This window comes from Diabrotica undecimpunctata, chromosome 7 (assembly GCF_040954645.1).
Source record: "Diabrotica undecimpunctata isolate CICGRU chromosome 7, icDiaUnde3, whole genome shotgun sequence".
In the NCBI taxonomy this organism is placed as follows: Eukaryota; Metazoa; Arthropoda; class Insecta; order Coleoptera; family Chrysomelidae; genus Diabrotica; species Diabrotica undecimpunctata.
Window position 1 is genome coordinate 64,691,297 of NC_092809.1, and position 24,611 is coordinate 64,715,907.

The window sequence follows — 24,611 nt, forward strand, 5'->3', positions numbered from 1 at the left end:
TCTGTCTCCTCTCTCCTTACGAGTGTTCAGTCCAAAGTTTCCAATAAAATCACCTTGACTTCCTCTACCGATTTTTACATCTGTTTGCAACTGCGTCTACTAAAAGGCTAACTGACTTTTTCTACACAGCACAAAATCTATCTGACTTTCCCTTCCCCCGCTACTGTATATAACACACAGGTCTTCAGTCTTCACAGAGAACGTATTAATAACAACCAAATCCCATGCCACTGCAAAGTCAATCACACTATTTTCTTCATTATTTCTTATTCCCATCCCCAAAACTTCATGAACTCTTTCTATTCTCGCTCTTTTTCTACCGATATGTCCATTTAAATCACCTCCAATAAAACACTTTTCGTCTACAGGAATCTCGAGCATCTCGCAATCAAGGGCCCTTCAAAAGTCTTCCTTTTCTTGTTTTACATATCTTACTTGTGGGGCGTAGGCATATATGATGTTTACGTTGGTATTGCCTGTATTCGGTTGAAAATATCAAAATAATAAATTATAATTAAGACACTAGTTTATTTTTCATAAAAGTATCTTTGCACCGTACAAGAATCAAAACCATCCCTTTGTTTTTATGAAAATACGGTAGGACAATACAAACGTTAAAATGTTAGATATAAAGGGTGTCTGAGTAAGTCTGAAGAGTAATAAATGAGGAACTCATGCTCTTCTGCACTTTTAATAATACGTTTTTTACACTGTCAACGTGCTGTATACGAATAACTCAGGTGAAACAATAGACACAGCAAGAAAAGTGCGATTACTTTGACTACGCCTACGGGTCATTAGACCCCATCTTTATAATGGTTGAATGTATTTTTCATTTTAAAATGTGCCGTACAAGATGGACGCTTTGATAAAAATGAAATAATATACATTATAAGTACCTATGAATCAATAAAAAATTGAGGATTATTGCACTATTGCATACAGGGTGTAACAAAAAGGTAGGTCTGAATTCTGGGACCAAAAATAGTTTGATTGAACCTAACTTACCTTAGTACAAATGTGCACATAAAAGCCCTTTGAAGTTACAAAATGAAAATCAAATTTTTCCACCATATCGAAAAACTGAAATTTTATATTGAGAATGAGCATGTGGCTTTCTTATGGGAGGAATATCTTTAAAAAAATAACAGTAAAATTTGTACACCCCATAAAAATTTTATGAGGGTTTTGAACGTTAAATCCCCTCAAATGTTTGTATACGTTCCAATTAAATTATTATTGTGGTACCATTAGTTAAACACATCATTTTTAAAACTTTCTTCTCTCTAGTACTTTTTCGATAAGCCAATTTTTATCGAGATGCGGCTTCTTTTTTAATATGTTTCAAAATTTCTGGGTACCTACCTAACAAAATGTAAAATATAAATAAATTTTATATATTATTACAAGGTCTCTATAATCTTACTTAACCGTTAAAAATTATGTGGTGGATTGGACAAATGATCAAAATGACCTCCATTTTCTTGAATACACATTCGACACCGTTTTAAAAAGGAAAATCGAATATTTTGGAAAATTATGAGTTTCTGGCGAAATCAATTTGCAGCTTCCATGATTATATTACTTAGTTGTTGTTCGTTTACTATTGGTACGGAATATACGTACCCTTTCATAAAACCCCAGAAGTAAAAGTCAATTGGGTTAAGATCTGTACCTCTGGGTGGCCAAGATATAGGCGCATCAGGGCCCATTACAATACAACGTCCAGGATACTGATCGAAAAGATATTCTCTTATTTCATTATGGTAATGCGCGGGAGCGCCTGCTTTGATCGGGATACGATATCGTGTTGGAGTTCTTGTACCCAGGACAGTTTGCTGATAGTTGTGCCCCTATCGCGCATCAGAGTGCTATAGGAGGGAAAAGGGATGGTATTGAGCATTGAGGCGCGGTGGAGTGACTCCTGAGTACAAGAGTTAATCCTCCTCGTCCCAATGAATTGTAACAACACCCGAGTGTCATTTTTGTACAAGTCTCACAGGTTGGATTAAATTAAATTGCTTGCTTGCTTGCCATCTTACAAATATGTAAAAACGACATATTTTTTCTGACTGTGAGATTGACCTCGGCTAAGTACTATAGTAACACGTTCTGTAGAAGGTGTAAATAATTTTCACCGTTTAAATTGTTTGTAAGAAATAAGTGCTCTATTAGGTTATTATCAACAATTCCTGCCTAAACATTGACTTTAAAATTTTTAGACTTTTTTTTGCGTGGGGATTTTTTTCGGCCCAGATGTGCATGTTATGATGGTTCATAATGCCATTTCTGTTAAAGGTAGCTCCGTCTGTAAACACAACATGATTAATAAAATTGACATTTTGTGTGTTTCTTGTTATAAATCAATCGCAAAACTCTTTTCTTTTAGAATAATATTTATCCAGTAATTCTTGAACGGGTAGTAAGTGATAAGGATGAAACTGTTGTTTCGTGAATGTTAGAATCATCTATTTGCGCCGGTACTACTCTTGTACTGCTTCCAGAAATTTCTCCAATTGATTATAAAACCTCTTCATCGTTTGAATTTACTTTTGGTCGACCATTATTACCAACAAGTTGCGGTTGCAATGTGCCTGTCTCTCGTAAACGATGATCAATGAAAAGAAATAATCGTCTGCCTGGTGTATTTTGATTAAATTATTTTTCTGCATAACTTTCCCTTGGTATTCAGCTTTAATTACCAAACTACCAATAATTATCTAAAACCCTAACTTAGTCTGCTCAAACTAATCCAGAATTAAATGCATATCTGCCATTTCTGAAAACGTGTACACCATTGTAATAGAAAATTTAGTTTTTCTTAATAATCTTAAATGCACAATAATTTGAATATTTATTACTGACAATATGTATTATTGATGCTACTATTTAATACACAGTAACCATAGCAACAAATGTTATACAATCGACTGGAGAATTTTTTAAATATAATAAAAAGTAGCCCCATCTCGATAAAAACTGGCTTATCGAAAAAGTACTAAGAGGCAAAAAAGTTTTAAAAATATTAAATTTAACTAATGGTACCACAATAATACTTTAATTAAAAAGTCTACAAACATTTGGGGGGGGGGGGTTTAAGGGAACAAACCCTCATAAAAATGGGTGTCAAATTTCACTGTTATTTTTTTAAGATATTCCTGCCATAAGAAAGCCATATGTCAATTTTCAATATAAAACCTCAAACAGTTTTCGATATATTGAAAAAAATCAATTTTCATTTTGTAACTTTAAAGGGATGTAACTTTTTTCATGTACACATTTTTTACTAAGGTAAGTTAGGTTCAATAGAACTATTTTTGATTATGATTTGATTAATAACCTACCTTTCTGTTACACACTGTGTACAAATACAGACATCTGGAAAGTCGAAAGGTATCTTCTAAATAATTTTTTTGATGTCCCAAATTTGATTTTTAACGCAAATAAATCATTTTGGATGAAGTTAAAATCTTGTAAATAAAACCATTTTTTCAAGCCCAGCCATTTTTAAACTACTCTTTGGTATTTTGAAAGCTGAGTTGCTTCCATAAAGTCCTCGTAGACACACCGTCTTAGGACTAGCAACTTCACGTGGAGTCATATGTCGCCATGTTACCTAATCCAACGGTAACTTTAACATCTTAATATTTTATAAGAAATATTGTAAACCAAATAAAACTAATTATTTTTTAACGGGTTTTTACCCATATATTTAGTGGCTACATTCATGTACTCCTAGACACTGATGATGGAATATGGATTCCGAAAACGTTTTGTCTAACATAGCCCGTTTGAGTTTTTAAGTATATACCTTTTACAAAGGATTTTAATATTTTTTTTAATATGTGGTATACAGCGAACTACAGGAACATAGATTCCTTGTGGATTTTTCTTTTTAGTTGTAATTGTACTTCTTGATATCTTACACTGCTGCAATATTTTCAGCGCTGTGATAATCTTAAGGGAAACACCTAAAAGTAAATGTGATTTTAATTTCTTTATTCAATCCTTACAAGGCAAAATCTATTAATTATATTAACCTTCGTGTAGTGGCATTACTGCGTGAGAGACTTAGTAGACTGTTTTTTGATGTAAGTATTAAACAGTATATTGTAAGTACCAGAATGTTTCACTACCTTCACATATCTTTGATAGATTTTAGCAATGGGAGATTATGAAACTTATAAAAAACTCGAATACTCTAGTATCACTATCGGAAGGTTAAGCAACCACTCTGCTGATTATAATACAAAATATAAAATTTTAACTACAATTACCATTTAAAACCTTACTCTCATCAGTTTGTACAATTAAAATCTCTTCCTTTGGTAACTGTGCATAATTGTGTTCTACAACTAAAAAGTTTCATAAAATAGTAATCAATTGAAAAATTATTAATTTTTATCTTCCAATAGTTACTTCTTCTTCTTGGTGTGCCTATCCGTTACGAATGTTGGCGATCATCATGGCAATCTTTATCTTATCTGCAGCAGCGCGGAAAAGCTGCACAGATCTTGTATTGAACCATATTCTGAGGTTCTTTAACCAAGATGTTCTTCTTCTTCCTGGACCTCATCTTCCAAATATTTTTCCTTGCAGGATGGCTTAAGGGAGATCATATATGGATTCATTTCGCATAATATGTCCGAAGAATTGTAACTTTCGAGATTTGATGGTGGTCAGTACCTCTCAGTTCTTATTCATTCTTCTGAGGACCTCCTCATTTGTGACTCGGTCAGTCCACGGAATCTTAAGTATTCTCCAATATAGGCACATCTCAAATGCTTTCAGTTTTGTGCACATATCTTCGTTTAAGGTCCACGATTCAACACCATAAAAACAGGAGAGAGAAGACGTAGCATCGTAGTACTCTCGAAGAAAGCCCCCATCCGATTGAAGGTGGATCTAGCTTTTCCGATGCGTGCTTTAATCTTCTGGTTGTTGGTCCATTCTTCATTTATTATGGTGCCGAGGTAGTTGTATTGCGTCGAGATTTGATGGTGGTCAGTACCTCTCAGTTCTTATTCATTCTTCTGAGGACCTCCTCATTTGTGACTCGGTCAGTCCACGGAATCTTAAGTATTCTCCAATATAACCACATCTCAAATGCTTTCAGTTTTGTGCACATATCTTCGTTTAAGGTCCACGATTCAACACCATAAAAACAGGAGAGAGAAGACGTAGCATCGTAGTACTCTCGAAGAAAGCCTCCATCGAAGGTGGATCTAGCTTTTCCGATGCGTGCTTTAATCTTCTGGTTGTTGGTCCATTCTTCATTTATTATGGTGACGAGGTAGTTGTAGTGCGTTACTCTTTCTACAGGGGATTGGTTGACGTAGAGTTGGCCTTATACTTACTACAATTAGATATCTAAAATGATTGAAACATGTGTATTGATTGTGCGTCTTTCCTTGTTGAAGGACTTTCAACTAAAACAAAAAGTTAACATAATAATTTATACCATAATTCACTGCAAGTAAAATATTTGTTATTAATTACATATCAGGGTTACTTACTTTCTGTTATATTTGCTTCCGGGCACAACATTGAAATACTTCTGGGATGTAGATTAAAAGAGGAATCTAAAATCAGTCAGTTATTTGTTCTTGGGAATTGCATTTGGATACAAGCTATGACTCCATGTAGAAGAAAACTTATCTTTAAAGTGCCTGCGGCATATTCGTTTTGTTTTAAAAACTGTAGTGGAATTGTGGAATTCATCATATCAAAATTAGGATATTTTATAACACTAAGTCACTTCCTAAATCGTATAATATCTTTATCAGGATATAGAAAAGCATGTCTAATTGTTGACGAATTGGTACATTGTACGATACAACATTTACCAATTGTGAAAAACCATATTTAACTAATTATTATTAATCTGCAAAATACTATTTGAACGCCAGGAACATTTAAAACACAGACTACTGAAGTAGGTGATTTGTAATTTAGAAACTGATTTAAGGTTAATGCTAACAATAACCTAGAGATATTAAGCCACGATTAGTTTGATTTCTTTGCAATTTGCAATAATAACCATCAAATCAAATAATAATTGTAAACGCATAATAATCATGCTAATCAATTAATAACAATTGGCAATTCATAATCATAATTTTTAGTTTTGTTCTAAACCTAAACTGCAGAGTATAGCGACATTTGTATCAGTACTACAAATGACATTTAGTTTACTTTGACCTTGAGCTACCTGCGTGAAACGTCTAGTTATTAGTGGTCTGTGAGCCGAATGACAATAACAATTAGAGCAGTAAAGATGGCAAGAGACGGTTACCCAATAAGAAGACGATCAGTAGGAATACCACGAAAACGATGGAACGACAACTTACTGGAAACACATTGAAAACAGACAGAGTCATGTCTACATAATAAGAAGAAGAAGAAGAAAAAGAAGAAGAAGACTTGATATAGAGGTATGTGAAGGTAGACTATATACTACATCACTACGATATCTACGCTGCCTCCAGAGGGTTGAGACTAAAGTGAAATTATATTTATTATAGATAAGACACATTTTAGAGTAGGAGATGTCGATTGTATGTAACTGATGATACTCGCAATTATAGGAACACATATTAATAAAAAAAGTCGAGGTTTTCTCTTCCCACGTATAAAAATTTTAAAACATGTCTGAAAATAATTTTAGACGATTTCTTTGAAGGTGTTGAGCCATGCGAAAGTTATATCTAGCGTGAAATGTAAATAATTCCAGCAAAAGATTTAATCCCCCTGTTGGGGATGTTAAATTGTCTGTTTCTGGATTAGAGTGTCTCGAGAAGCATAACGCTTGACAACATTTTTTCATAAAATTGAATCTGAGAATTAGGTGTGAAGACCTTGTGAATCGATTGTTCTGAGTATGTAGAAGGAAGTATGTCGCTTTATTTGTTCGGTTAGATTTACCTGATATAGGTATTGCTGCTCAAAATTCAAAACAGCGTTCTATTCAATATTGTAAATATTCGGTGATGAACTTTATGTAGGTAGCACTGAATTTTTGTTTATTCATTTCTTGACTGGAATCGGTTGTATCTATTTTATTCGTCTTAAGATAAACATAATATTTCACAGCAAGAATTATAGTTATGAATTATGAATAAAAAGAACAATTTCCGAGGTGGAAATTGAAACGTCAATAAACGTATTTTAACCTTTAATTGTGGCTTATTCCCATTTAAATAGTAATTAATTTAAAATGCCACAAGAAAATAGCTTCAGAAAACTGAATAAAAAGATTTAATAAAAACCATGTCAACGCAAATGGAGAACTTATGGCTAATCTCTGTGCTTTTAATGAACTGAGAATTAATAATACATTTTTCGATTATAACCCCCAGTTTACTTATACATTTGAAAACTCCAGGGGGCACAAATCTATGATTGATTTTATAGTCATGAATAGAAAAATCCACCCAAAGCAGATTCCAGATATCCAAACTTTAAACTCAGCAGACGCAGGGAGTGAACACAAACTAGTACTATCAAAAATAGGAATGAAAATAACACCAAAACATTTTCTACAGGAAATCACCGAGAAAAAATTCAACGTAGAATCACACTGGAACGACTTTAAAAGAGAAATATACCAAAAGAAGGCTAGCACAGAAGATACAGTTAAAACAAATAGACGACATCAAAGAAAAAAAAACGTGAGCTGGGAGAAAATTAAAAACAATATTGAAGAAGCAGCAACAGAAGCTCTAGGAAACCACAAATTCATACTGAATAAAAAAAACAACAACAATACACCTTGGTTTAGACAATAAATAAAAGAGAAATGCAAAGCGAAACGAGAGTCCTACATAAAGTATAAAACACCAAATACTCCAGAAGCACGAGACACCTATAGAAGAATTCAAAATGAAACAAAGCAGTTGGTAAGAAAAAATAATGAACACTGGGAACAGTTTACATAAAAGAATGGAAAGCGACTTCTACGGTACACAAAAACAAAGAAATGGCAGAATTAAAGGAATACAACAACATACCAGCAAACGAATGGGAAAGATACCTGAAGAAACTGTTTAAAGGAAAGGAAAATAATAATCAACACAATAACATACCTGAATTAAGACACAAAATAGAAATCAGTTTTCAGGAAGTAGAGATAGCCATGAATTCACTCAAAAATAGTAAGGCACCAGCACCAGACGGAATTACCAAAGAGTTCCTAAAACACGGAGGAGAAAGTATAACCCTAGAGATGACAAAACTTATACAAAAACTAATATTGAATTGCAAGAAACCAGACGCATGGAGAAACAGCATAATAAATAACAATGTTCAAAAAAGGAGATATAGAGGACGCCAACAATTATAGAGGTATAAATTTACTAAAGTCCTAACCAATAAAACCAATAAACTAACAACTTTATCAGATGAACAACAAGGATTCAGATCCGGAAGATCCTGCGTAGACGCCGTATTTGTACCAAGATAAATCACAGAAAAGACCATCGAGTACAATAAACCAGCATATCTATGTTTTATAGACCTGACAAAAGCTTTCGAACGCATCCAAGTCGAAGACGTCTTACACCTACTGTATAAAAGGAACATACCAATCAATATTATACAAACGATCGAAAACATCTACTTCCATAATTGAATGCAGGCAAAGATAAATGAAAAACTAACACAGTGTATACCAGTACAAAGCGGAGTCAGACAGGGTGACTCGTTAAATCCACTTCTCTTTAATATAATAATGGACGAAATAATACAAGCAGTACGTAAAGGTCATGGTTACAGAATGGGGAACAAAGAAATCCTAATATTATGTTATGCAGACGACGCCGCATTAATCGCCAAGACAGAAGACGAGCTCCAAAGATTAACATACATCTTCAATACAATAGCCAAGAAATACAATATGATACTATTAGCATACCTAAGACGACACAAAAACAAGAATCCATAAAGCAGCAATAAGACCTATATTAACATACACGGTGGAGACAAGACCTGACACATCTAAAACGAGCCGACTACTAGTGACAACAGAGATGAAAATACTTCGACGTATATCAGGGAAAAGTCTGTTGGATAGGGAGAGAAGCAAAAACATAAGAAGAGTATGCAATATAGACGACATAAATGGATGGGTGACAAAACGGAAACAGGAGTGGAACAAACACATTAGTAGAATTGTAGAGGAGAGGATAGTACGAATAGCATGAGATAATTCATCAAATGGACGAAGAAGTATTGGCAGATCAATTGGCCTGATCCTTTCCGATTTTGCCGTTTATTGCTTGCTCTATCTTTTCTCGCAGTATCTTCCCATATAATCTTCCTATTGATGATATTACGCTTATTCCTCTGTAGTTTTTGCATCGTTTTCTATCTCATTTCTTAAATATAGATGTCATATATGCCTCCGTCTATTCCTTTGGGAGTTGTTCTTCATTTATGGCTTTCTGAAATATCCATTGTATCATCCGGTGTAATTTTTTTTTGATCCGTATTTTATAAGCTCAGGTAATAGTTTATCTCTTACCAATTTGTGGGTTTTCACATTGTCTGCTAAATCAATTTTATGCATATTAATAAACATAGTCAGATAATATTGGCATAATTAGTCTAACCTTTTTGATTTTTATCTTTATAAGACCCTAATATGGGCTTTTTCATAATTTCAGCATGTCATTTACTTTGTACCGTTTGACCTACAGATGTTTTGCAAAGTGTAGAAAGCGAAACCGATTGTTTTGGTAGTAAAATTAAATTGATTGTGAGTAAGTCTTATTTTATTTCTTTTACCTGTTTGAAATGGACTCACACAAGCAACACATTCATGATTATAAATAAAAACCTTCTATAACTCAAGACGGCTCTAAGTATCATCATTCCTGTACCATCTTCTGCCCATAGCTCTTAAAACATTAACATGGTTTTCCTTTTTAAACAAATTACACCAAAAAGGGCTAGTATTTCATCTCGATTGGTAGGTTTGCTATCTCTCGGTCTTAAATACTTCATAACTACTTTTTCCTGAATAAATAAGTTAGTCGATGTAACAATTTCGTCAATGATTTCAAGAGAAATGAATTTTAAAAATGCTTCCATCTTTGAACATGTCTCTTTGGCATGTATAGTTGGCCTACGTGATATTTTGACAATATTTTTAGATTTATTTTTAGTACCTGATACAAGCTCCTTACTACTCCATATAGTATCATTATTTTTACCTATATAAAATCTTTTGTTTTCATTTTCAACCTAATTCGATCTCATGTCCATAACTTCCTCTTCAAATTCAATTTCAGGTAGCTCTGACTCGCTCTCATCAGAAATATGATCAATGTGCTCCTCTTTACCTTCGCTTTCATCACTAAAATCCACTATTTCCACTATCCACTTCTTCGTCATCACTCCATATATGTGCTGCTATTTCTTCCAGCTCATCCTGACGTAAAACTTTACAATTTGTAGCATTTCAGTTCCTAAAAAATATCTATACTTAATACCGTCACGAAAAATACGGTCATATAAATATAACTAAAATCACTTACATGATCAGTCGCACAATGAAATAGAGGTCCGAAAAAAGGTACTACTCTGTATCAAAGATTGAGACACACTGAAAGTAATTTTCTAGTCGAGCGATATCGGTATAAAGTGTTGCCCACCATCGTCAGGAAAGCATACCTAGGGACATCATTCGATATAATGATGCATATGTAATCAATTTCAAAATGCATTAACAGTGCAGACCTCTGGTCCCCGACGCGACTGCCGCAGGGTTAAATTCTGCTGTGATTTTAATATATATTTTTACTTTGCGATTATCTGCAAGTAAGCTAGAAATTTAATTAAACCCAACCTGTGAGATGTTTACCCCTAAGAATTACGTTCGGGTGTAACAATTCATTGGAGCGGGGTGTATTAACTCTAATATAAGCAGAAGTCACTCCACCGCGCTCCAATGCTCCAGACCATCCCTTTCCCCCCTATAGCACTCTGATGCGCGATAGGGGTACAACTATCAGCCAAATGCTCTTCATGTGGAGGTCCTGAGTAATAGAACCCCAACATGGTTTCCTAACCGAATTCAAAAGTCAGGACAGCACATTGTCGCTATATTCCTGTTATCTTAATGTGGCTTATCTGCGAACTAAAATTGCTTACTTAAGCCTCTAGTCTCCGCTTTGAGCTAGGCTTAGTTCGGCGAGTTTGTGCTCAAGGGGTTAGGCCCTACATGCCCGGGTTTTTAATGGTTTTTGTTAATATTTTTTTTTTTGTGGCTTGCGCCGGTTTTTGTTAGTAGTTTTTTTGATTTTTTTGCCGTTTTTTGTTGTTTTTTGGATTTTTTTGGAGGATGAATGAAACATAACATGTATATTAATACAATAAATTATCTACTTAAAATTAACTGGGTCCACGCTGTACGTTGCGATTGTCCACGAGTGTTATGAGCTACGAACTATCTTCATTGTGCCTTTGTTGTTGTTTTTTTGAAGCATTTTCTCTCTGGTGTTTTGTTTTCTCTCTGGTGTGATTGTAGATTTTCTCTCTAGTATTATAATTTTATTCTACTATTTGTTGTTTGGGTCTTTTGTGCTCCCATCTGTGGAAAGCATCGTACCTCACTTTCGCAATATGTGGCTGGGGTGGTTCTCTATCTCCGCGAACTTTGTCCTAGCTTTTTCTTTCATTGTGTCAGTCACTCTGATTTGTTATAGTTCTCTAAAGAGGAATCTTTCTGCTACGTATCTCGGTACGTTGACTGGTTCTCTTAGGCTGTTGTTATGTGCCGCTTTTACTTTCTTTTTTGATATATTGCATATGTGTCCCCATGCGAGAGATGCATATTATGTTAGTATAGGAAGAATTAAACTATTTATTAATCTTATTTTTGTTTTCAGTCTAAATTTGCTTTTTCTTTCTGCTAGACCTCTTATTGATGCTCTTGCCATGTTGGCTCTTTGTACTGTAGCTTCTACATGTTTGCTAAACTTTAAGCCTTTGTCCATGATTACTCTGAGGTATTTTGCTTCACTTTTCCACTCGATGAGATTGTCTTGCACAATTATCTGTTCTTCTGGTTGTTGGAGCCTCTTTTTGAAGAGTACAGCCTGTGTCTTTTCGGAGTTTATAGCGATTTTCCATTTTAAACTCCATTCTTCTATGTCGTCTAGCGCTGTTTGTAAGTTGTTTATCGCTATGTCTACATTTCTGTGTTTGGCCGCTATCGCTGTTTCGTCGGCATAGAGGCTTAGTAGTGTACCTGGTGTTCTAGGTATGTCTGCTGTGTATATTGTGTACAGTAGGGGTGACAGTACCGCTCCCTGTGGCACTCCAGCCTCCGGGTTCCCGAGTTCGGATAGGACTTGTCCTATCCGGACTCTGAAACTACGATTGCTCAAGTACGAAGAGATTAGTCTTGTCATTGCTCCGCTGTAACCGTATCTTCTCATTTTGTAGATCATTCCTTTATGCCAGACTCTGTCGAAAGCTTTGCTTACATCTAGTAAAGCAGCTCCTGTGAATTGTTTGTCATTAAATCCAGCTGCTATGTGCTTTTTTAATCTGAGTACTTGTAGCTCAATGGAGTGTTCTGTGTTCTGATCTAAAACCGAATTTGTAATTATCTTGCAATCTGGCAACTAGTGTTTTGAAGGTTTTGATACTATTGCCAAATTTATCCGGTAATCTTCCAAATAGCAATTACAAATTTTTTTTCTAATAACTGACTATAACTAATATCGAAAGAAACAAATCTTTATTCATTCGTGTTTTATGTAAATGACAAAAAATAATAAAAAATACCAGATACCATAAAATAATATACCAAAAATGTACTGTTTCAATTGTTTCAAACCATACTTGGGGCATAAAACATAATAAGGACATGGCAATACTGCAAAAGCCAATTTGTGATTTATGAAGTATCATTTGTAGCTAATTTAACCGGAACGTGCTCTATAGTTTTAACCAAATACAATAATATGAAAACTTTATGTTAACTTTAAATTATTTTACAATTAATTAAATTATGTTACATTAATATTTAATTATATTTTAAATTTATTTTTAATGTTTTCGTCTTCAAAGCCAGTTTAGAATATTATTTCCAACGGTTTCCGTGGTGTAGTGGTTATCACATCCGCCTAACACGCGGAAGGTCCCCGGTTCGATCCCGGGCGGAAACAAATTTTTTTATTAACACTTTCTCGTTAATTATATTAGTATAATTATCTCTTATTTATTTTTTAACAAATATTTTGCAAAAATGTGTTAAATTATTTAAAACAATTATTAAACATAACACTGCGATATTTTTATATATACAAAATATGCTAATGAGGGTCATGTCTTAAGATTCCAAGGTCATTATGTCCTTACAAATCATTACTTATAGAAATAGTACGAATCTACAAACCAACACAAATAATAGTGCCACTTTATAAGTAAATTATTGGAAATTAGGAAGTTCATTTACTCATAATGATACAATTCTTCTTCTTCTGGTGCACTCCATTAGTGTTGGTTTGCGATCATTACATCAAAATGTTCTATAATATATTATATGCCACTCTTAATAATTGTTAATCGTTCATGCACGTCTAAGCTCTGATTTTGCGAAGCCATGACATGGCTCTTCTGTCTACTCCCCTTCGGCCCTCTATCTTCCTTTTATTAATACGGTACATTGAACCGTACAAATATTCAAAATATTTGATTTTAGCTAAAAGCTGTAATATGCTCTAAATGTTTAATAAATATTTATTCATCTAGAGGTTGCTGAAATGAAAATGTCCTTTTATTGTTCTATAATTTTAGCAAAAATTCTTTTTATATGCAGTTGAACCTCTGTAAATCGAAATTCAAGAGAGACTCAAACAAATTCGAGTTATAGAGATTTTGACTGTTACAGGATTTCGATTTAAGGTAAATTAAGCCGGATTTTGATTCGACATAAACAGGTTGATTCATTCTTACTACTTTTGACTAAAGAATTATAATAAATAAAAATTAAAATTATAACATCAAAACATCCTTAAAATATAAAATATGGCATTATAAAATCAGTACTTTTTTTGCTTTAGAGAATTCCGTTGTTCCCCATATATAGCATTTTAAGGTTTAAAGAGCAGAAAATTCTCGTTCTCCAAAGTTGCTGGTTTCTCTATAAAACTCTGTACAGTATTTAATGCTATTCTTGTCGCCACTTTGATGGAAACCTATGGAGCGCATGTCGTATTATTCATGTCTTCTATGACATCTAAATCATCGATATCTGTTTCCTGAGATACAGAATCGATACTTTCGTCATTGTACAAAAAGGTTGTACATATGTGAAATTATGAGTATAATTTCAGTTGATGAGGACTGTATTAAATAGGGCTGGTTCAAATAAATTAGGATATGTGGTAAAAGGTTATACAGATTATAGCAAATTAAGTTTATACAAAGTCTTACCAATTCTTCTGCTGCACGTACACACACTCGCGGTATTTAGAGGCTTTCAGTCGCAATTGTTCTTCATACGGGGAAACTGTCCGGTTACCGGTTTCTGAACACGTGTTTTGCGGTACTAACACTGAGATCACGTGATATAGCACATTTGCGTCTGTACACGATTTAAAATAGTATTTGCGATATTTTTCGCGTAACTATAAGCGAGAGAGATAATTAGAGTGAAGAAAAAGCGTGGTAAGTCTGTACCAAACGATAGGTAGCGATAGAGAGATTATACGTCTGCCTAGTAGGACTCAGCAGACGAAAGAGAGGACGACTGTTTCTAGCAACAGTCAGCAGTCAAGAGAGAGTGTCCGTTATCATCGAGAGACAACAGGGAAGAGAGTGTCTTTCTTCTTTGCTATCTTACAACTGTCTGTATTTCTAATGGAGTGGGGTTAAAATGTGAGTAGGAAGGGTTGGAGAACGGGAAATAATTGTAAAATTGTGGTAGAATGGAAGCTAGTAATGCAGAGAAAAAATGACATGATTTTTCGCATGTGAAAAAATTGAACAGTCATCAATGTCCCAGCAGTCATAACTCTATCATCACAGGTAACAAAGTCATCCAAAAATATTTTTGATTAAGACACGGCTCTATTGCATTCTGCAGGAGGTGAAATAAAAATAAACTCATTTTCAGTTTCTTCTGTTGACTATGCTGACGATGGAAAACCTCAGTGTACATAACAGTTTCTTATAATAGTCGTAGTTAAGTGCCAAGCTTTACTACTCATTCTCATGGCTTGCAATACATCTATAGTAGACTTCTTGTTTTCTTTCATATTATTTAACATGTTCCTAACAACTACTTTTCGATAAAATGATTTGAAGTTTTTAATGATACCTTGAACCATAAGCTTTAATTTTGATGTTATGTTGAAGCATGTTTAAAATTTCTTTAAATTATTCACCTTACAAAATTACTTTCACACTGCCTATGTCTATATGTTTTGTTAAAAGCCTTAAAAATAATATAAAAGCAATGAGCGAATTGTCACGTTTTTTTTACCAATGAAATAATTCGCCAAATGTTCTCTCCTCTTTTTATCTATCATTTGCTAAATAGAAACACTTCCTAGCAACAAAGAAATCAGCTTCTATTGTCAAATACCCTGCCTACCTTCTAAGAAAAACGGAGATATTGGTTTTCGGTGAAAATATAAGTCCTGTCAAGAGAAAGTGGTTAGGTTACAAAAACGACCAGACTAGCCTTGCCATTTAAGTATCATTTTCGCGTGGCACTCTTCGGCCAATACTACCACTCTTTTTTTATCTTTAGCCTGTCTAAGATATAATTATTTTTTAAGAAAGATATTTTTTGTTGTATTGAATAATAAATTGTGCAATAACTTATCTCGTGCTAACTGTTCAGTAAAAATTGTTACAGTGCATTTACTTTAACTATAGTCGGTTCACAATTTGTCGATAGCTCACTAAAAGTTTAACCCTAATTAGAAAACTGAAATACAGAGAGGATAGGTAATACGATATAATAGTAAAAACCAACCTGAAACTGACGGTTTAAGATGTTTTCGACTAACCCACCTTGTATCTGAAGGAATACAATACCTTATAATCCTATTACGAGGGTATTTGAATGGGTTTACATATATTTAGAATATATTTTGAATGGTTATAGATGACCGACCAGTGTCGTAGAGTATATGATTGAAACATTTATTTGAACTAAAAAAATATATCTTTTAAATTGTAGTTATGTAAATTGTATTTTTTAGAAAGGCGCCAAATGTCGCCTGGCAAAATTTCCAATGTGTTTTAAATGTATCCATTATTTTCGAATCCGGAGAAAACTAATAAATATTTTTGAAAAATTTAAACGCAGAATAAAAGATTACATTATTACTGAGGGCAGAAAGTCCCTGAAAACTTCTACAATGTTTATTTTAATATGTTATGTAACAGGGGTGAAAATAAAAGAGAAAATATAGTATAATTTTTAATTGAAAATATTGCATGCAAAAGAAACATTTTATTTAATCTAATAAATATTTCATTCTGCCTTTAAATTTTTCAAAAATGCTTTTTAGTTTTCTCAGGATTTGAAAAAAAATGGATACACTTAAAACCCATTGAACATTTTGACAGGCGACATTTTGCGCCTTTCCCCTTTAATACCTTACGATTACAACTACTATTACTTGCCTTATATAATTACGATTAGAAAACTATTCAAATTCAAAATAAATAGGATCAACTTCGGAATCCGAGTTGTCTTGAGGGTTAATAATTAGCGGTTGTGTCTCTACGGTCGCATCAATTATGTTATCAAGATCCCACATTTTTTTGTTCTTCTATTACATGTCTTACTGCATCTTTCCAGTTTTGTTCTGTAATATGTTGTAAAGACTCGTATAACAATTCACGTACAGCTTGTATTTTATATGACGTATTTTTTCTAGCCACATAACTTTTCATTTGTGTCCAAATGAATTCAATTGAATTTTTTTCGCAGTGGTAGGGTGGAAGTCTAAGGACTGTGATGTTTCCCCTTTCTGCCATTTTGTCAACTACGTATTTCTTGAACTTAGATTTGTGTTGCCGGGCAATTTTTAAAAGTTCTGCTTTTACCATTCCATCTTCGTAAGGCAGATACTTATTCCGCAGCCAGTCAAGAATATCCTGTTTCTTCCACGCAGTCGTTGGTACTAGTCGTGAATGATAAGGTACATTATCTAATACTATAATTGAATTTGAATCGGAATCCTGAAGATATCATGGACCGAGCATGTAACAAACAAGTCATGAGAAGAATCAACAAAAGAATGGAAATATCGGAAACTATCAAGACACGAAAGCTGCAATACCTGGGGCATGTTATGCGTAATGAGAGATACAACCTACTTCAATTGATTATACAAGGGAAAATCCAGGGCAAGAGAAGTGTAGGAAGAAGAAGAATCTCATGGTTGCGTAACTTGAGGGAATGGTACGGATGCACACCAATTGAACTATTCAGAGCAGCAGCATCTAAGATCAGAATAGCCATGATGATTGCCAACCTCCGTCGCGGAGATGGCACGTGAACAAGAAGATAATTGAATTTGGTGGTATGTGTTCAATCATCCGCTCAAAATACTCTTCGAAAACATCAGCTGTCCTCTCCTCGTGATAGTCTTTTGTGCTTTTGGACTGAAATTCCAACAAACCATGCTTAACAAATCGTTTTTCACTGCCAATGTGAGAAATTATTAATTTACTGCCTTTACCAGAAGGTGGGGAGATACCAGTAGACCAACATTCCATAAAGGCTTGCCTGGAGCTTAATATATTTTTATCTGACCAAATTTTTTAGAGTATGACCTGAGTTTACCCACGTTTCATCCTGGTAATGGCAATTTTGTTTAGGTTTGGTATTTCTTTTTTGAAAAAAAAAAATCCATGAATTTTCCTTCGAATACCATTTTTGGCAAATTCATCAAATTCAATAGGCTTTTTCCCTCTCTTTAAGTATTCGTTTGAGTTTGGATTAGCTATACCGTGTTTTTTTCTTTCTGATAGGAACCTATATATAGTTGACTCTCCTACGCCAGTCATGTTGGCACAACTTTCGACTATGTTGCGAACAGTGTTTGTGGGATTCTGAGAAACCAGAGCATCGTGAACATTCAGGACAATAGTCTTCTCTCTTGGTGAATAGACAGACTTACTGACTGTACGCAACAGTACCGGTGTAAAACTTGATGATGTCGATGATGAAGCCATCACAAACAATCCAACAAAACGAGCACGAGCGAAAGGTACGTATATGTTCGTAGGTATATGGAATAAAAAATCACTCACGCATTGCATATAATTCGCAAAAGAAATATTCGAGACGCTAATTACTGCCGTAGACGCGGAAACACCGACGAGCCGTAAATTACATGCGATCCAAAACGTACTAAACAAAAAAATTGTTTTCGTTCGTAATAACTTCGCCCTTTTAAGTTAAGTTTCGAATATAAACTGAATAGACGAGGCACGTGGCCAAAGCCGCCATCCTAATTATCTTGCAACGAATAGTACCTTCGGATATGAATTCCAGGTTTTCCAGTAAAGTGATTAAACGCAAAGATTAGTATTGAAATATCCAAAGAGATAAGGTATTCTTATTTACAAAATTGTTAATGGTTAAATTCTTATTTTTATTAATATAATATAATAACCAACATTAGCCGTGAAAGTTTTAATTGTTTTTTTGCTGAATATATTAGTATTAAAATATTATTAATATTATATATAACAGTAATAAAATATTATATTATTATTTAATGAATAAACACCTTAGGAACGCCTATGATTTACGACCGTTTTATGAGTTTGAGGCACATTTCGTGCTCTCAACAATTGGTGAACGGAGAATACTATACCTCAATATAACTTTGTTGACGAACTATTTGCCTTTTATTTTTTTTTTTTGTATGATTTAAACTTATATTTTTGTGCATGGTGTATCTCTTTCAGGCATTATGATTGATTTGTATTACTACATCATATAAACAGTGTATCTGTGTCGAAATATTAAGTGTGTACCGCACAATCATAATACCTTTTCTCTCATGGTTTACTTTATTCTAGCGTGATTATCATAACTGTACCTTACCTTTCGTGTTATCTTATTTTAAATGTCTTAAGGTTTCCCTGTTCCTCTAAAAATAGGGTGGTGCCCAAATATTTCCCTTCTCTTATCTTCTAACCTCTCGTCTCTTTATCTTCTAACTTCTCTTCTCTTTATCTTCTAACTTCTCGTCCCTGCATCCTTAGTACTTCTCGAACTGATTCTTAATATTTAAGCTGTAATAAGAGCCCCGACCAAGAGACGTCTACCAGACTGAAGCCCGAGCCTAGTACCGTTCTTTGTGTAACCTCTACTCTGTCATTAAAGAGGGTACAATATTGGCGGGCAGATATTTTTTAACTGCTTTTATTTGTGAAATATCATAATGGGCTTTAAAATTATCGATGAATAATAAGATTTTTTTATTTTCTTTATCCATTTTCTTATACATATTTATGTATAAGCCAGTTTTTGAAAACTGCAGAAGTCATCCATGTTTTTTTTATTTGATTCAAATTATAGCCCGCCTTTACTAACCTGGTTGAAAATTACACCCTTGTATTGTTTCAATAAATTCGGCGTAAAAAATTAACTAGAAATTTCGGGAACTTCTGTTTTTTATTTTGCTCTCATTTCAGGCACTTAAGTTACAAGATTTTGGGCAGGGCTGATTTTGAGCTGTTCGAGAGGAAACATGGAAATTCTATCTGATAATCTTATCTTTTCGTAGAAAATACGAAATTATGTGAAGAGGGCCTTTTTGGTCGAAATTTTCATTGGAAATATTTTCTTCAAATTCTTTCTTAAATTCCTTTTTGCGATCTTGATCGGAATAAGGACATTATGTTTCTAATTCGGCAAAAACAAGGCAAAATTCGGCAAAAACAAGGCTGTCATCATCGTCATCATCTGGTATTTGTTGATTCTCAGATTCGTCCTCCAACTTATTCCACAGCATTTGAATTCTCTATTTTTCTCCTTCATAATCTCAGATCGTCATGGAAAATATGCCGTTGTTCTATCAAAAACAAACGCCAAAAAGTCAACTGTCATAAGAAGTTTATAATAGAACAATAACAGGTTTACTAACCTCAGTCCCAGAGACCGGTTAACATTTAAAAAATTATTTACAAAAAACTACTTTATGGATATTGATATAAAACAATTTGTAATTTCTGAAGAGGCACAAATAGATAAGTTCTTTAAGAGTCACCTTCGTAGTCTTGACCGTCATCTTTTTCACTTGAATCTTCTCTTTATTCTCGTGTGGCAGACTGGTGTAAAATGGCCTGTAGTAATCTCCCAAAGCAGGTGGTTTCACAGAAAATAGTGATATCAGATCTTTATATTTTTGTATAGATATTGCAATCAGTTGTTGGTACAAAGGTTGTAAAGGCGATTGAATTGAAGTGCGGGTCCGTTTGATTAAATTTAAGTGTCTAAAACCTTCATCAGAAAATGATTCTTTGAACTCCATAATAAACGGCTGTGACTTCCTAAATCTTAGCCAGCACATCTTTTGCGAAAGAACAGCGTTTCCATTTTCATCCTTTTTCCGAATAGTCAAGTTATCCCTTACAAATTTTTTGAAATCTTTTATGTCCGATTGATCCAAATCATGAACAAGATAAGGTTTGTCTCCCTTTCTTCTGGCTCCCCGAGCAATTTGCTTCCAATCTTCAGGCCACAAAGCTTTCCCCACACGTTTGAATTCTGTGTTAATTGCAGAGTGAATGGAATCACATTCCATCTCACTGTGCCCAGAAATCAAGAACTTCGTATTAATGACTTCTAGGTTATTTAAATCATTTATTACCTTTATTAACATTGCTGCAGTAAACTGATTCAAGTTTTGGCCTCCATATCTGTCACTAAAAAAGGTGACACAGGTTGTTGGTTCTGGAAGTGATCTAAGATAAAGATAAATTGCACTGGCTATTTCACTACTTTCTCGGGATCCTTGAGTCTCATTCCAAATGAAACAATCTCCTTGCTTACTGACAACATTGTAAATGGTGAAGTTGTAGTTAGCAAGCCTACGTTTATAGAAGAGTGCATTATTTGTTGGATCAGAGGGTACTAATAAAACTTGCTGGAGATCAAAATTGGCACATATGTGTGATCCATTAGAAAATTCAGCATCAATTCGATCTTTAAGTTTTTCGATTCTAGCTTAATCCTTAAGAAAGAGATGAGCTTTCTAATCTATTTTGAGCAACGATTTCGTATCATTGGTTGCACTAATATAATCAGAACAAACACGACACTGATCTTTTTTTATTATGATGGAAACTTACGATTGAAATTTCCATTAAAAATTTTTCTATACATGGCCAAACTAACTTTTTCTTCAACTCTTGAATCACACAATTCACAATAAAGTCTATACATCAGAGTAATATTTAAGGATGAATCAAGATAATGTCGTGCAGTAGATGATCGACAATAATGGGAAGGCAGAGTAGAAAAGCTTTGAATATGTGACTTTTACTGTACATTTTTTAGGATTTTTATCCGTGTTACTGTGAATAAAATCCTGTTGTCTATTATAATTTGCCAGTGTATAGTAACCTTGGAAAATTCTCGTTCTGTCCAATTCAGTTAGTTTACTAATTTTTTATAGAACACTGGTTTCGGCAGTTGGTGAGACAAGCGGGTTTCATTGTTATATCAGGATTGCTTTTATTTCTTGAAGAAACATAAGCTTTCCCTTTGGCACGTTTCTCTTTACGCAGATTTCTTGACTATTTATCGAGTAAACGACGTCGCTTTCGTGGACGATCAGTTACTTCAGGAAATGTTTCCATTCCATCGAGAATGATGTTGCTTTTATTCCTACACTTTGTTGATAAAAGCATGTTGTCAACTTCATTATCAGATAAAGTTTCTTCGTCAGCAGGTAAATATTCTGAAGAAAAAGGTTCTGCCACAGCTTCAATGAACGAACATCCAACATCATTTGCATCACAGTCCTCAGTTATAGCCACCTGACTTCTATGTCCTATGATGTACTAATATCTTCACAAATGTTACCTTCGTTATCTATATCTGTATTAGTTAAAACCACCTCTTCTACTGGTATATTGTAATCATCTGTAAATAAGATCAATGTTATCTTCATAATACCACAAATTTGTTGTCAGTAAATAAAAATAATGATGCCCACAATAACGTAACACATAAAAATGATTATATTGTTAATAGTGGTACAAAATCTGAGTTTTTATTTTTTTCTCCTTTTTTTATTTGAATTATTTCCATTTTTAATGAACTATAAGCTTAAGTCTGTCAACAGAAGCAACAAAATAGTTCTAATATGTTATTCAATTGAACAAATACAATTACAAACATCATATAAAATCTTAAAATACAGGGATCACTGGAACTTTTATTTGTACTTTTTATTTTTACAACAAAACAAAAATTATTTGCTATAATTTTTAATATTGAAGCAACACTATAGTGCCTAACCTAAAAAGTGGTAACACATGGTTTGAAAATATAGATTTGTACATACCATTCGTAAGTATTGTAGAACAATTTGCACTACCACTGTGAACTAGTAAATCACTTCTACAATAAAATTGAACTTGGCATTACATATTTTACATAGCCACATCATTAATTATTTTGCAGTCACGTTCTCAAAATAAATAAGTAATTAATAATCAAAATATCTAACGGACAAAATCTTCGTCAATGGTGACAACTCAGTGGTCGTATTTTTCAAGTGACCTTACTTACGTGCTACAACTAGGTAAGTGTAGTTGTATAGTTGTGTGACTAACAGCTTAGTCATTAAATGTGCAACAAGTAGATAACTTAAGATATTCGAGTTGTAGTATTAAACAAAGGATGATTTATAAAGTTATCTACTTTTGAAAGTTATAATAGTTATATTGATTCATAGGGTTCGTTTTGAATTGTCTAGTTGTAGCATAACATGATGATGATATATTTACATCTATTGGTAAACTTATCTCAAAAATGAAAATTTTCGAGTTATCTACTTGTAGTATTGAGGTGACGACTGTTTTAAAAATGTTCCAGCCATACCTTACTGGCTCTGAAATCAACCGCTTTTGACAATTTAGAATATATTTTGACTTTTTATTGTAACAGAGGTATTTTGGCTCAGAAACTGCTCAAGCCATTAAATTTAACACTCCTCCAAGTCCGGCGATTCTGCAATTCGTCGTCTTTTACAGGACAAAATTTTCACGGCTTTTGAATGGTTTTTATGATATCTGATTCATTTTTTATTATCGTTTACACACTACTCATTGTTAGGCCAAATTGGTCCTTTTTTGACAGTTCTTCATAGTTTCGAGCACTTCTAACTTTTCAGTAAGACTCAAAGTTTTCAGCTAACGTTTTACATCACGCATGTTTTAACAATTTTACTTGTAAACTGTTATAGAATTAAACTACTTTTGACATTTTTTTAATCGACAGCAAATGAGCTTTAAGTTCAAATGAAATCAAAATAATAAAATTAAATGACTGACACCAAGCAAGCTAGCACGTATTACATGAGTTATAAATTCTATAAGAAGTGGTAATCCTATTTATTGTATACTCCCATATTATTTTCGGAGAGACAATGGTGTATGTAGATTGTCGGCAAATGAGGTAACGAAAGTTAAATAAAGTCTGTAACTTATTTTTTTTTCGAGCTGTGAAAGTAATAAAAGTAACCAAGTTGTAAAGGTTGTACAATGATATTCTTACATTGTCAGTAAGCCCTTAAGGTCTATAACTTACTTTTCTTCAAACTATAGAGGTATTTAGTAACTTTAAGAAAAAAGAGTTTTAAATTATGCTACGATTCAAAGATGCAACAAATATAATTGTAGCCGTTATATTTATTAGTTTTTTTGCTATCTACCCACATCAGCCCCCTTAAAATAGAATATATAAGAAATATGCTTTATTGTCTCTAAAAATTCTACAATATTATGGACAAAGCTTACAAAAAGTCGAAAAAATAACAATAACAATTTAAAATTTACTAAAATTACATAAATCGTCCATATCACAAAATAAAAGATATAAAATATATAATACATTGCAAAATTTAAATAAATTGCAAATTGCGTAATAAAACCTTACGAACTAATAAGTTTAATTTTACTGCATCTGCATGTGATACCTAGATATATAATATATAAAAATACTTTAGTTGCTTGTAACTAAACGTACTGTAATTTCTTAGTTATTCGTTAAGAAACTCTTTCACTGAATAATATGGTCGGTCTTTCAGATAGATAGACTTTTGTCAATTTACGGAACTTTGTCAAACCCGGCACTACATATGTGGGGTTTCACAAACCCAGCTCCCAAATATCGCTCTTAAAATAAATCAAACGCAGACTTATGCGCACGTCCACCCCAATAGCTTCCCAAAAATGTCCCCACCATCGAATTCAGGCGTTACCTCAGTACATTGTAGGCAGTGAGTGCCAGTGAGTGAAGTTACACGCGCCTGAAACGCTCTGGGGTGTGTCAAACCCCACCTATGTACTCGCGTTTGCAATTTTGACATAAGTAAGTTTTTATTTTTGAC

The 24,611-nt window shown here is 33.6% G+C and overlaps 1 non-coding gene across 1 annotated transcript; it reads left to right on the forward strand.

The window, feature by feature from the left end:
• The first annotated feature begins 13,102 nt into the window (after positions 1 to 13,102).
• TRNAV-AAC (transfer RNA valine (anticodon AAC)) lies at positions 13,103 to 13,175 on the forward strand. Its single transcript has one exon. It is a non-coding gene; the product is annotated as a tRNA-Val (tRNA).
• Positions 13,176 to 24,611: the final 11,436 nt, after the last annotated feature.